Genomic DNA, 11,433 nt, shown 5'->3' with positions numbered 1-11,433 from the left:
CAGGTAGGACAGAGTCCCTGTCCAGCATAGAATTCTCAGTCTGAGAGGGAAGGAGAACAGGTATTGAATGCTTGTTTTACAGATGAGGCAACTGAGGCGAAGTGAAATGACTTTGCCCAAGGTTATTCGGCCACCACTGGTGGTGCTGGGATTAGAATCCAGGTCCCCGACTCGTGGGTCCATGTTCTTTCCACAGACATAGAAAACAGCACCTTTTAGCCCAGCTTCAAATGTACCAGCTCCCAGAGGGTTTTCATTTCAGAGCAAGTGAAGGACGGGAAAGGACTCAGAGCATGATGTATCTTGGTTGATTGTTGGCCATGTGCTTTCCTCTCTGGCGGTCCAAGACAAGGGACAGTTTCAGGGGTTTTTGGTTGTTTAATAGCAGAGATAAAAGACAAGAGTGCAATGTAAATCACATTTAATTGGACCCTTATGGAAAACAGAGCAATTATGTCAAATCTTGAACATTTTTCTTTTATTCATGATCAATTATTAATAACATGTGATCTCTCATCTCTTTTAATAAAACCGGAGTAATTGAAGCATCCGAGGAATTACCGGCAGACTCAAGGGTCTTGATCAGAGGGGCTGAGATGAGGGTTCGGGGGGCTTGCCGCCATCAGATCAGCTCAGTAGCAGCTGCTACCTTTCCCTCTTCTGCCAAACCGTGCCCCTCTTCTGCCAAACCGTGCCCCTCTTCCCCTGCCCCCACCTCCTCACCTAGAAGAGGCATAATCCCCTGGATAATTCCCCCTCTCCATTCAAGCTGCACTCCCATCTCTTATCTGTTTGTTCATCATTCATTTAATGGCTTGCTTGTGTTTTTATCATTTGTACCTAGGCACTTATGTACCTATTGTTTGTTTGGGCCTGTTTATCTCAGGGAGAGTAGGGACTGTGACTGTTGCTTCTGTTGTATGTTCCCAAGTGCCGTGCTTGGCACCCTAAAGTAATAGTATATTTATTGAGCATCTCCTGGTGCGGTACACTGTACAAGGTGTTGGGGATGTTCAGCATAACAAAGTGACCTGTTCCCTACCCACAAGAAGCTCCCAGGCAAACGGATGCTCAGTTAGTGCTGCTGCCGCTGGCAATGGTGGTGAAGGAAAGCCCTAGCAAATAAGGTTTCCAGCAGTTTGCTAAAGCTCTAAGTGATTATTTCTAAACTGATTACTTTAGTACAAGGGAAGACTCTTCCTTTGGTGAGCATTTTGGCTTCGGCAGACCAGAATTTTTTGGTTAAGTGTGTGGGGTGAAATAAGGAACCACTTTTCTCTGAACATTTACCTAAGGGAACGCAAAGTGCTGGGGAAAAGCACATAGAAAAATAAGGATGGTGAAGGGCTGTAGGAAACGGAGTCACTGTGGGAATCAGTATTTTTCCATCTGGCAGAACACAGAAACTCGGAAGCACAGTGGAAAGTGGCCATTTTGCAGAATCCTGAGGCAAACATAGCATTCTGTGAGCGGGTTGGGAGGTTGGCGACCCTGCTTTCTGGGCCACCGGTGTTTCTGACTCCTTGGTGACGGTGACCGGCTGCTTTGTGATGCCAGGACCCCTCTGTGATGCGATGTCAAGAGCAACCTGCAGAAGCTGGTGGGGATCGGATGGCGAGGCAGGCAGCGCCCACCAGAGCTGGACCCCGAAGCTGCCGGGGGCTCCCAGAAGCAGTCACCGACACCTAACTAACGGTCAGTGGCGAGGCATAAGCTGGTTAGCCATCCGCTGGTGCCTGTCAGGCCGGCGGCAATGCCCTTGTCCCATTCCTGACTGTCCCACGTACCTCCTCCTCGATCAGTTGGTATTGATTGAGCGCCTGCTGCATGCAGAGCACAGTTCTAAGCCTTTGGGAGAGTACAATACACTAAAGTTGGTAGGCCCAATTTCTGCCTACAGGAAGCTTAAAGTTTATAGAGGGGTTGCTTTGGGCTCTTCCTGCTCTTCTGGGGTTTTTCCGGGTTCATCGCCCCTCCTCCCCAACCCGAAAGAAAGTGTCCGAGTTAAGATTAACGACAGAGTCGAGGGCCAGGCCTGCTGCCTTATTTCATTTGGAGGAAGGCGTCCGGCTCGCTCCCCGGCCAGTTTGGAGACTCTGCCCCTTTCCTTCGCCAACCCTCAATTGCCCATTCCGTGCTTCATTTTGGTTACTCCGTTTTTTATCTGTCTCTCCCATTGGATCATGTGCTCTTTGTGGGCTATATATGCATCACTTTATTGTTTTTGCACTTCCCAAGTGCTTAGTAGGACAGAGTATATCACATTCAGTAATTCACTACTCGTTGGGATACACACTTAGGATCTGTTATGTAATAAATTGTATTGAGTGTTTACTCTGCGGAACACTGTACTGAACCCTTGGGAGAGTATAATGCAATGGATTTGGTAGATACTTTTCTTGACCACAGGGTGCTTATAGTTTAGAGGGGGGAGGCAGGCATTAAAATGAATTATGGATATAATAATAATAATAATGCTGTTTAAGTGCTTACAGTGTGCCCAGCACTATTCTAAGCCCTGGGGTAGATATAAGGTAATCAGGTTGGATACGGTCCCTTTTCCACTTGGGGCTCACAGTCTTAATCCCCATTTTATCGATGAGGTAACCAGCACTTTCATTCATTCAGTCATGTTTATTATTATTATTGTTATTATTATTATGGTATTTGTTAAGCACTTACTATGTGTCCAGCGTTATTCTAAGCACTGGGATAGATAGAAGGTAATCAGATTGTCCCATGTGGGGCTCACAGTCTCAATCCCCATTTTACAGATGAGGTAACAGGCACAGAGAAGTGAAGTGACTTGCCCAAAGTTACACAGTAGACATGTGGCAGATCCCGGATTAGAACCCACGACCTCTGACTCCCAAACCCGTGCTGTTGCCAGTAGGCCATGCTGCTTACGGTGTGCAGAGCACTGTACTAAGCACTTGGAGAGTACAATATAACAGACACATTCCTGCCCACAACGAAGTACAGAAGTTAAGCGACTTGCCCGAGGTCACACAGCAGACTAGTGATAGAGCCAGTATGTGCTCAATAAATACGATTGAATGAATGGAGCTGGGATTAGAACTCACATCCTCTTGACTCCCAGACTGCTCTTGCAGTCCACATTCGGCATTAATATATACACACGTTCAGTTATTCATTTGGTCACTTCACCCTAATATACTGATGTTACTAACCACCTCATTCTTGTCCTTGCTCCTGCTGTACCTACGTGATTAACATCTGCTGCCCTGCTCTGCCTACAGCAGGGATCATAGTTTTGGCTCATGGTTGTGCTTACCAGAACAGTGAGCACTAATTTACCATTGACCGATTTGATTAACAATTAAACGCGGTACAGATCAGAGCAGACAGAAGGTCCTGCCAGGTTAAAACTTTGCTTATGAACCTAATCTTTAAGAAATGTGACCTAGTTTACACTGTAGCATTACTTATAGCCACAACTGATTTTTCTCCTGATCAAAGTGGTCTTTTCTTGGCACCGGATCCCCAGTTTTCTCTTCATCTAATAGTGTAGTTCAATATAAGTTGTGAATGAGCCTAAGTTCTATAGTCCTTTATATTCAGAATGACATCCAAGTCATCGACCTAATGAAAATGGATTTTCATTTTATAGAGGGGTTAAAATGACTCTCACCAGGAGACCTAATCCTCCCATCTGTGAAGCCCACTGTGTTTTGCCCTTGGGTGTTTTGCAGGTAGTATTATGGAGCCTCAGACCTAATCTAAACTCCAGGTGTCTGCTGCACTAAGCATCTTCTTGCTTTAAAGACCAAGACCCAGCCTTTGATGATAGGAGCTTTATTTGATTGCCAGAAACAGCCTTTCAACATGGCTATGTAAATTCCACCACCTTTCAACGGGAGCATGATAACCTGCTCAAATATGGCATCCTCAGCTGTTTTGAGGGGATAGATCCCTGGCAGATGAGAGCAAATCAGCCACTTTGCTTCTTGTGTTGGACCTATCTTCCTTCATTTTGAGGACACTCGGGGACAGCTGAACAGGCTCCAGAAAACCTCTTCTTCCCAAGTTCCAATGAAACGAGGGAGACCTTTGTCTGGAGCTGGTTCTCAGTCACTCAGTGAGTGACCCAGGCTGGTGAACTGACGCAGCCAAGTGATGACCCTGGGGAGTTGGCAAGGTCCTACACCCCTCTGCATATGGGTTGAAAGGAGTGAAAACCTGACCTAAAGAATTTCTCCCCAAAGTGCAAAGTATTCTGGCAGCTAATGCTGTTTTGATAGTGACAAACATCAACAGTCATTATGACTAGTGTACACTTTACACTAACCCAAACATAAAATGCAGCACTGATATTGACAAATATCAGCAGTCGTCATGACTAACATACACAACCTTACACTAACTCAAACAAAAACAGCACAAAAACCCACAGATGTTTTCTATGCGTGGATTGCAGGTCTAGCCTAAAAGCTAATGCCCAAAAGTGGTTGGGTTAATTTGCGTTACCTATCATAACAAACGAGAGGTCACAGGGAACTTGGGAAGCAAAATGACTCAGCTTAGCAGAAGTAGATAATGGATTTATTTGTATTTTATTGAAACCATAGCACTATCCACAGGGCCTCATAATGATTCAAGCAGTGCAAGATATGGCCTGCCCTTCAAAAGAAGTACAATTTACTTCAGATAAGGGCATGTGTTAGAATGATCACTTAGTTTCCAAGCTTATTTCTCCTCTAGTATGAAAGCATCCTTGGGTTGCTATTACTAACTAATAATTATGGTACTTATTAATAACTTATTTACCAAGCACTGGCTGTAGTAAGAGCCAGGGGTAGATTCAAGATAACTCGGTGGGACACATTCCCTTATCTCAAATGGGGGTTCGCAGTCTAAGCAGAAGAGAGTAAGATTTAAATAACAAAGATGATGTCTGTTAAGTGCTTTCTATGAGCAAGGCAGTGTACCCAGCGCTGGGGTGAATACAAACAGTCGGGCCGGACACAGTCCCCGTCCTAGTTGAGGCTCACCGCCTCAATCCTCATTCCACAGATGACACAGACTGAATCCCAGAGAAGTGACTTGCCCAGGGTCACACAGCAGGCATGGGTCATGAACCCATGACCTTCCGGACTCCCGGGCCCATGCTCCATCCACTCTGCCGTGCTGCTTCTGTAAAAAAAGTCCATGATGCCACCTGTCAGAAGTTCATTTTACAGTTGAGGAATCTGAGCCCCAGAAGTTAAGTGACTTGCCCAAGATCCCACAGCAGACAAGTGGCAGAGCCGGGACCGGAACCCACATCCCATGACTTCCAAGTCCTTGCCCTTTCTACTAGGGCACGCTGCTTAAACAACTTAAGAAAACACAAAATACAAGAGTCAGTTCCATAGAAAGGGGACTCAACCTACATGGGACCAAGAGCGTCAGCTATTGCTCCAGCTCCCTAGAGCATTTTACTGCAGAATTAACTTCTTCAGTTTTCTGTCACATTTAGCATCTTTCAGCCACAATCCCCAGCAACCTCAAAATGCTGTGGGACGAAGGGTGGGGTGAATATTAATGAGAGCTTGGTCGAGGAAGTCCTCTTGGAGGAAAAATGCTTTTAGTAAGGCTTTGAAAGGGCGGAAGAGAGATGGTCTGCAAAATATGAAAGGGGAGAGGGAGTTCCAGGCCAGAGGTAGGAAAAGGACCAGGGGTTGGTGGCAAGATAGACAAGATTGAGGTATAATGAATAGGTTGGCGTTAGAGGAGTGAACATGCTGGTTTGTATGTATTTCTGGGCTTCAGGCCCCTGTATAGAAACGCAGGCTGGTCAGTGTGGTTTCTTCACCAAGAACTCTGCACATCTCTAGAATGAATGGGGCTTTATGCTGGCTGTTGGCCGTCTTGTGTTCTCACAAAAGCTGTATTATTCGTGCTTATGCCGACTCCGGCTGGCTGTACACTAACCGCCGATTTCATATTTACCGATCAGCTCCCTCCATCTCCTCCCCCACCCGGCACCCATCCTCTCCCCAGCCCAGGATTAGGGCCGGTGCCCTGGAGCTGAGCTCCCTTCCTCCAAAGCAATGTTGTGTCAGCTCTAGGCTGCAAGAAGCGAACACGTCAGAGGCGGCCCAGGGAAGGGGTCCAAACTTCAGGAGATTGACAGTGCTTTGGAAGTGGGCCACCATTACAGAGGGGTTCTTGCCCCCTTTGGCTGACCCCGCCTTTAGCTTTCTCCAGGAGGCCAGCTGATGGAAGTGCTTCAGGGGCAGGATAATAGGTCTCTTGGAGCACAGAGTCTGTCGGGAAGTGAAAGATTTTGTGTTTGCCGGAGTCGAGCGGTCACTGTATGTCCTGGTTGCCTTTGGGGTCCGGGAATCCGCCTTTGCTGTCCTGTTTTGGAAACAGGAAGGTCTTTGAATTGACCAAGCCCGTGTTGCCTTGAGAGATTCTGGGTGTCCATTGCTAGGTTCTCTTTGAACCGGATCCTAAGGGAGCAGTGGAGCTCCACATTGGTTGACCTGGCCTATCCTTGCAGTAATTGCAATGATAGTAATCGGGACATTTGTTAAGCTCCGCTTATGTGCCCGGCACTGAGATATGTACAAGATGTTCATCAGATCAGACACAGACCCTATCGCATAAGGGACTCACAGTCTAAGGCGAAGAGGGGACAGATATGTAATCCCCATTTTACAGATGAGGACATGGAGTCATAGAGAAGTTAAATGACATGCCCAAGGTCATACAGATGGTGAATGGCAGAACTGGGATCAAAACCCAGGTGTCCTGACTCCCGGCCCTATGTTTTTTGCACTCGGCCACAATGCTTTTCTGGCCCAGGTGGCTGTGGGACAGGTCCTAGTTCCTGCAGGCTGGTGGAGCTAGAATTTCACACCCAGTGCTCTGAGCCAAATCCCAGCAGCCCCGTCGGGCAGTAGGGATCGCTACCAGAGCCCACTCCGCCCCGTCCAGGTTGACCCCGTATCTGCCTCACCTCGCCACCTGAACGAGCAAGAGGGTGAGAGGGACCCGCTCCTATTCCTGAGAGTAGTCAGTGTTTCCCCTGGGTCTCGGGGAGAGGAGGGGACCCTTTTTTGTTTTCATGTTTAATTTTGTTTCACCAGCTTCCTCCCATCAGCCCTGCTCTGGGAATAGTGCTAGTTAATTACTGTGGCTGAACGGGCGCAGAAGAATTCCGACGCATGAATCATTGTTGGCGATCGGTTATTTCTCCCTCTTGCCAAAAATAACCCGCGATATGGATGGAAGTTTAGGATCTGGCGGGTCGCAACTCCTCGGAATACAAAGCTTTCCGGGATTCGGCCCCGCAGAATGCCGGCGTGGACAGGCGGGATGGGGAGCGGGGAGAGGGAAGCTTGGCGGGGTCTGGGCTGAGGGGGCAGAACTCGGGGGGCCGGGTAGCCGGGCAGGACAGCATGGCTTAGCGGAAAGAACACAGGCCCTGGGAGTCAGAAGGCTTGCGTTTTAATCCTAGCTGTTGGGTGATCTTGGTCCAGTCACTTCACTTCTTGGCTTCAGTTTCCTCATCTGTAAAATAGAGGTTAAATACCTGTTCTCCCTGCCCCCAAGACCACGAGCCCCATGTGGTACAGGGACAGTGGCCGACCCGACAGTGCTTGGCACATCGCGCTGAACGGATACCACAGTCACTATTGCTGTTGCCCTCAGGAGGGGCGGGCTGGGGGTGGAGCCCAGCGACAGGGCATCCAGACCTGCCAAGGAGCGTGTCTCATCCCCGGGAATTGGTGCTCCGTCGGTTTATTTTGGGATTCCCTGGGCATCCAGGAATTTTCCTCCCGCCACCCCCAAGCTGCCCCCAGAGGGTGACTCACCAAGCTGGCCAGGCTCACCCAGGCAGGGGTGGGAGGGATGAGGAGTCCTGCTAGCTATCGATGACACAGCCTGGTGGGGGTGGGGTGGGGGCCTGTGCCCTTAGGGTCATGTGATACCCCCATGGTGAAAGAGAGGAGTGGGGGGAGCGGCGGATGCCCTAATGCCCCTGACAGGTTGTTGGAACCATTGAGGCAAAATCCATCCCTGTTCCATCCACCCTTTCCCTCGGGTGCCACTTTACAAGTTGGCATTAAATTGACAGCGGGTTGGTGGGTGAGCCGGTCTCGAGCCCTGGGACTTCCTGCCCCAGAGCCAGCTGAGGGAGGCAGGGGCGGCAGAGGCCCCTGCCTGTCTTGCCTGCCCTAGGGCCCTGCAACCCTTGGCACTGTCAGCCCTGGAGCAGTTGCTGGGCAGCCAGGACCCTCCCCTGCTTGAGCTGAGCCCAGGGGCTTCGGGGTTGGGGGGTGCTCCCCTAGCCTGCTGCCATTCCCTGTGGCTTTGGCAAAACAGAGTGGATAGATCGGCTGGGCTTCGGGGCCTTCAGCAGGCCCAGGGTGGGTGACCCGGTGGGTGGTCGACTTTCCCATCTTCCTTCCTTTTATCTTCGCCCCTCTTCTTTCCATCCATTTACAGCTGTCTGATCTCAGGGCCCTCAGGACCTGGGTGAGCTGGACCCAGGGTGTGGAGAGTTGCATCCTCTCCCTGGGAGACCTCAGGCACTCTGAGGGTGACGCCCCCCACCCCCAAACACACACACACACACACACATCCCAGATCCTTCTCCCAGGTGGCCTTGGGTGCTCCGAAGGTGAATCTCCCACCCCAATCCCTCTCCGGGTGGCCTCAGGAGCTCTGAATCCCAGTTCCATGCTGGAGCTCAGAGACCCTGGGGGTCTGGACACTTGGTCAGCCTGACCTGTTGCCAGGGCGGTCAATCTGACCCCCACCTGACCCTTTCCACAGAAACTTGCATCTACACTCTCGGACCGAGACCTCAAGGCAGGTCAGGATACAGGCACAGGTGTGGGAACGCGCACTCACACATGTCATCGGAGGAGAGGAAACAGCACGAAAAGCAGAGACACGGTCTCTGTCCCACACAGGGCTCACTGTCTAAGAGGGAGGGATAGTAGGTATTCTAGCCCCATTTTACGGATGAGGAAACGAGGGACAGGGAGGGTCACCCAGCAAGCAAATGGTGGAGCCGGGTTTAGAACTCATCCTTCTCCATCGCCTGCCCTCCCATCTTGGTACATGGAGCCCAAGAAGTCCCTGTTTTAGAACAGATCTTGGGGCCATCGTATGGGGTCCGGGGGCAGCCCCGGTCATTGGCAGCTGTTGCCACTGTGCTGGCAGGCACGCCGGCGCTGCGTCACCCGGCCGCGGGCCAAGGTGGGGGCACGATGCGATCCCGATGAGCTGCATTGCCAGCAGGCTGAGTGTCGTAGGTGTGGCCCGACGGGCCTCGTGGCCTGCGTGTCGGAGCGCGTGGCTCAGTAATGCTCCCGAGCCCTGTCTCACCCCACAAGAGCCGGATTGCCACATCCAGGAGATCAGGTGAATCAGGAGATCAGGTGAACCCAGGCTCTATCCGGGCCACCAAGACAGCCGAGAGCCATCTCTGCGGAAAGACTGACTCGTGTGGCTGAGATTCACCCTGAGAATCTACGGCTCCCTCACGCAAGGCGCATCCCCGGGATCCGGAGCGGTGTCTCTTGGGATCCTTTTGCTGAGAGGGGCCGGGTGGTCCATATGACGAGGCCGCCACATTCCGTGGCAACCAGGTAGGCTCACTTGAGGACACAGTCAGGGGCCCCTCTCGTGCCCAACCCAAGGCTCGTGCCTCTCCGATCCAGCCCGCCTTCCCCTTTGAGCTTTCTGTAGCCGGGTTCCTCCCTTCACTCCCTCCCTCCCTCCCTCCTTTCCCCCTTCCAAGGCCTCCTCAGATGCCACCTCCAGGAAAATCCCCATACTATTTGAGCCTTGCTGTCGTGATCACGACCTCTTATCAATCCTCCGGGCACTTGGGTTTTTGTGTTTGTTTTTTGTTGGTTCATTTCCTTGTCTCTATTTTAATATCTGTTCTTTCTCAACTAGAGTAGTTGAGAAGCCCAGTGGGAAGAGCGTGGGCCTGGGAGCGGCCCTGGGTTCTAATCCTGACTGCCACTTTTCTGCTGGGTGACCTCGGAGAAGTCACTTCACTTCTCTCTCCCTCAGTTTCTGTGAAATAGGGATTCATTATCTGTTCTCACTCCATTTAAATTGCGAGCCACATATGAGACAGGGAATATGTGCAACCTGATTATCTTGTATTTACCCCAGTGCTTAGTATAATGCTTGGCCCATTGTAAGCACTTAACAAATAGCAGAATTATTATTTTATATTTATCTACTTCCTTCCCTGTTAAACTCTTAGCTGCTGGAGGGCAGGGGTCAGGTCTCTCATTAGTTCCTCAAATGTCTCATACAGCACTCTCTGTGCCATAGGTGCTCAGTTCATTTAGTGGAAAATGACTCTGTATTAAGGGCTATTGCTTTAGGTAGCACCCCCCATCTCCTCCCCGAGCCATGCATTCAGGAGGGAGCTGCTCCTCTCAGATATTCTGACTGTGGGGTTGAACGGATAATGAGGCAGGATGTTTCATTGGACATAATCCAGGGAACTTCATCTTACTGTTGGTTTTGTGGATATTTGCCACTCGCAGCCCACTGTCACTTTTTTTCCCCAATCTCCATCTTGGAGTCCCAGGAATAATAATATTAGTGGTATTTTTAAAGCCCTCCTTCACGCCAGGCATGATGCTAAGCTCTGGGGGTAGAAACAGGATCTTTAGATCTGACACAGTCTCAGTCTCATGCGGGGCTCACAGTTAAAGGGAGAAGAAGAGGTTTTTCATCCCCATTTCAGATGAGATTGAGAGGCAGCGAAGTTGACTTTCCCAAGGTCATTCGAAAGGCAGTTGGCAGAGCTGGAATCAGAGCCTATGCCCTATCCCCCAGCCCACGCTGCTTCTCTAGTCTACTCAATATACCTCGATCTTTTCCGTCTCACCGCCTACCCCTTGCCCACGTTCTTTCTCTTGGCTAGAGCAGGGAATGTGTCTACCGATTCTCTTGTATTGTTCAGTGATCTGTACTCAGTAAATACTATTGATTGACATTCTTCCCGATGCCCAAGTGCTGAGAGCAGTTCCTCTCATAACTGCTGTACATTAGGCCGGAGGGTCTGCTGCTCCTGCTCTGAATGAGGCCCTCCTTTCCTGCGTCTCCTCTCCCTACTTGTGTGTGCAGCCTCACAGTTCACCATCCAGCAGCAGTGTGTGACTCTAGGTTTCCCCACTTCTCAAGTATTCCTCCCAGAGGAGCTGTGTTGCTACCCATGCTGGTGAACTGGCTGCATTCTTGGGTTCGAGCAGCGTCCCGTCATTCGACGCTGCGGGGGGGACCGGCAGGTGGTTGTGACGGAGCTAGGTGGGCTGTCTTGGTTGGGATCCTGGCCCCCAGCCCTGGAGCGTTTGAGCCCTAGCCCGCTCTGGAGCTCTTCAACTTGGTATGGAGCTCAGGGCCCCTTTTGGCCACATTTAGTCTGTCTCCCTAGGGCCTCCG

At 50.5% G+C, this 11,433-nt stretch overlaps 1 protein-coding gene across 3 annotated transcripts in view; it reads left to right on the top strand.

The window, feature by feature from the left end:
- The first annotated feature begins 1,580 nt into the window (after nt 1-1,580).
- The window catches only part of STXBP6 (syntaxin binding protein 6), a 77,402-nt gene continuing 67,549 nt past the window's right edge, over nt 1,581-11,433 (top strand). For 2 of the 3 annotated variants that reach the window (XM_001512907.5, XM_007662734.4), the window contains exon 1: nt 1,586-1,695. The gene's annotated coding sequence lies outside the window, so the exon portion shown is untranslated. Of the gene's footprint in view, nt 1,696-11,433 lie in introns of all 3 variants that reach the window. The other variant, XM_039914084.1, reaches the window with a different exon arrangement.

The sequence above is a fragment of the Ornithorhynchus anatinus genome, chromosome 14, assembly GCF_004115215.2.
Source record: "Ornithorhynchus anatinus isolate Pmale09 chromosome 14, mOrnAna1.pri.v4, whole genome shotgun sequence".
Classification (NCBI taxonomy): Eukaryota; Metazoa; Chordata; class Mammalia; order Monotremata; family Ornithorhynchidae; genus Ornithorhynchus; species Ornithorhynchus anatinus.
The sequence above is the reverse complement of the archived record's forward strand: the minus strand, read 5'-3'. Positions and strand labels throughout refer to the sequence as shown.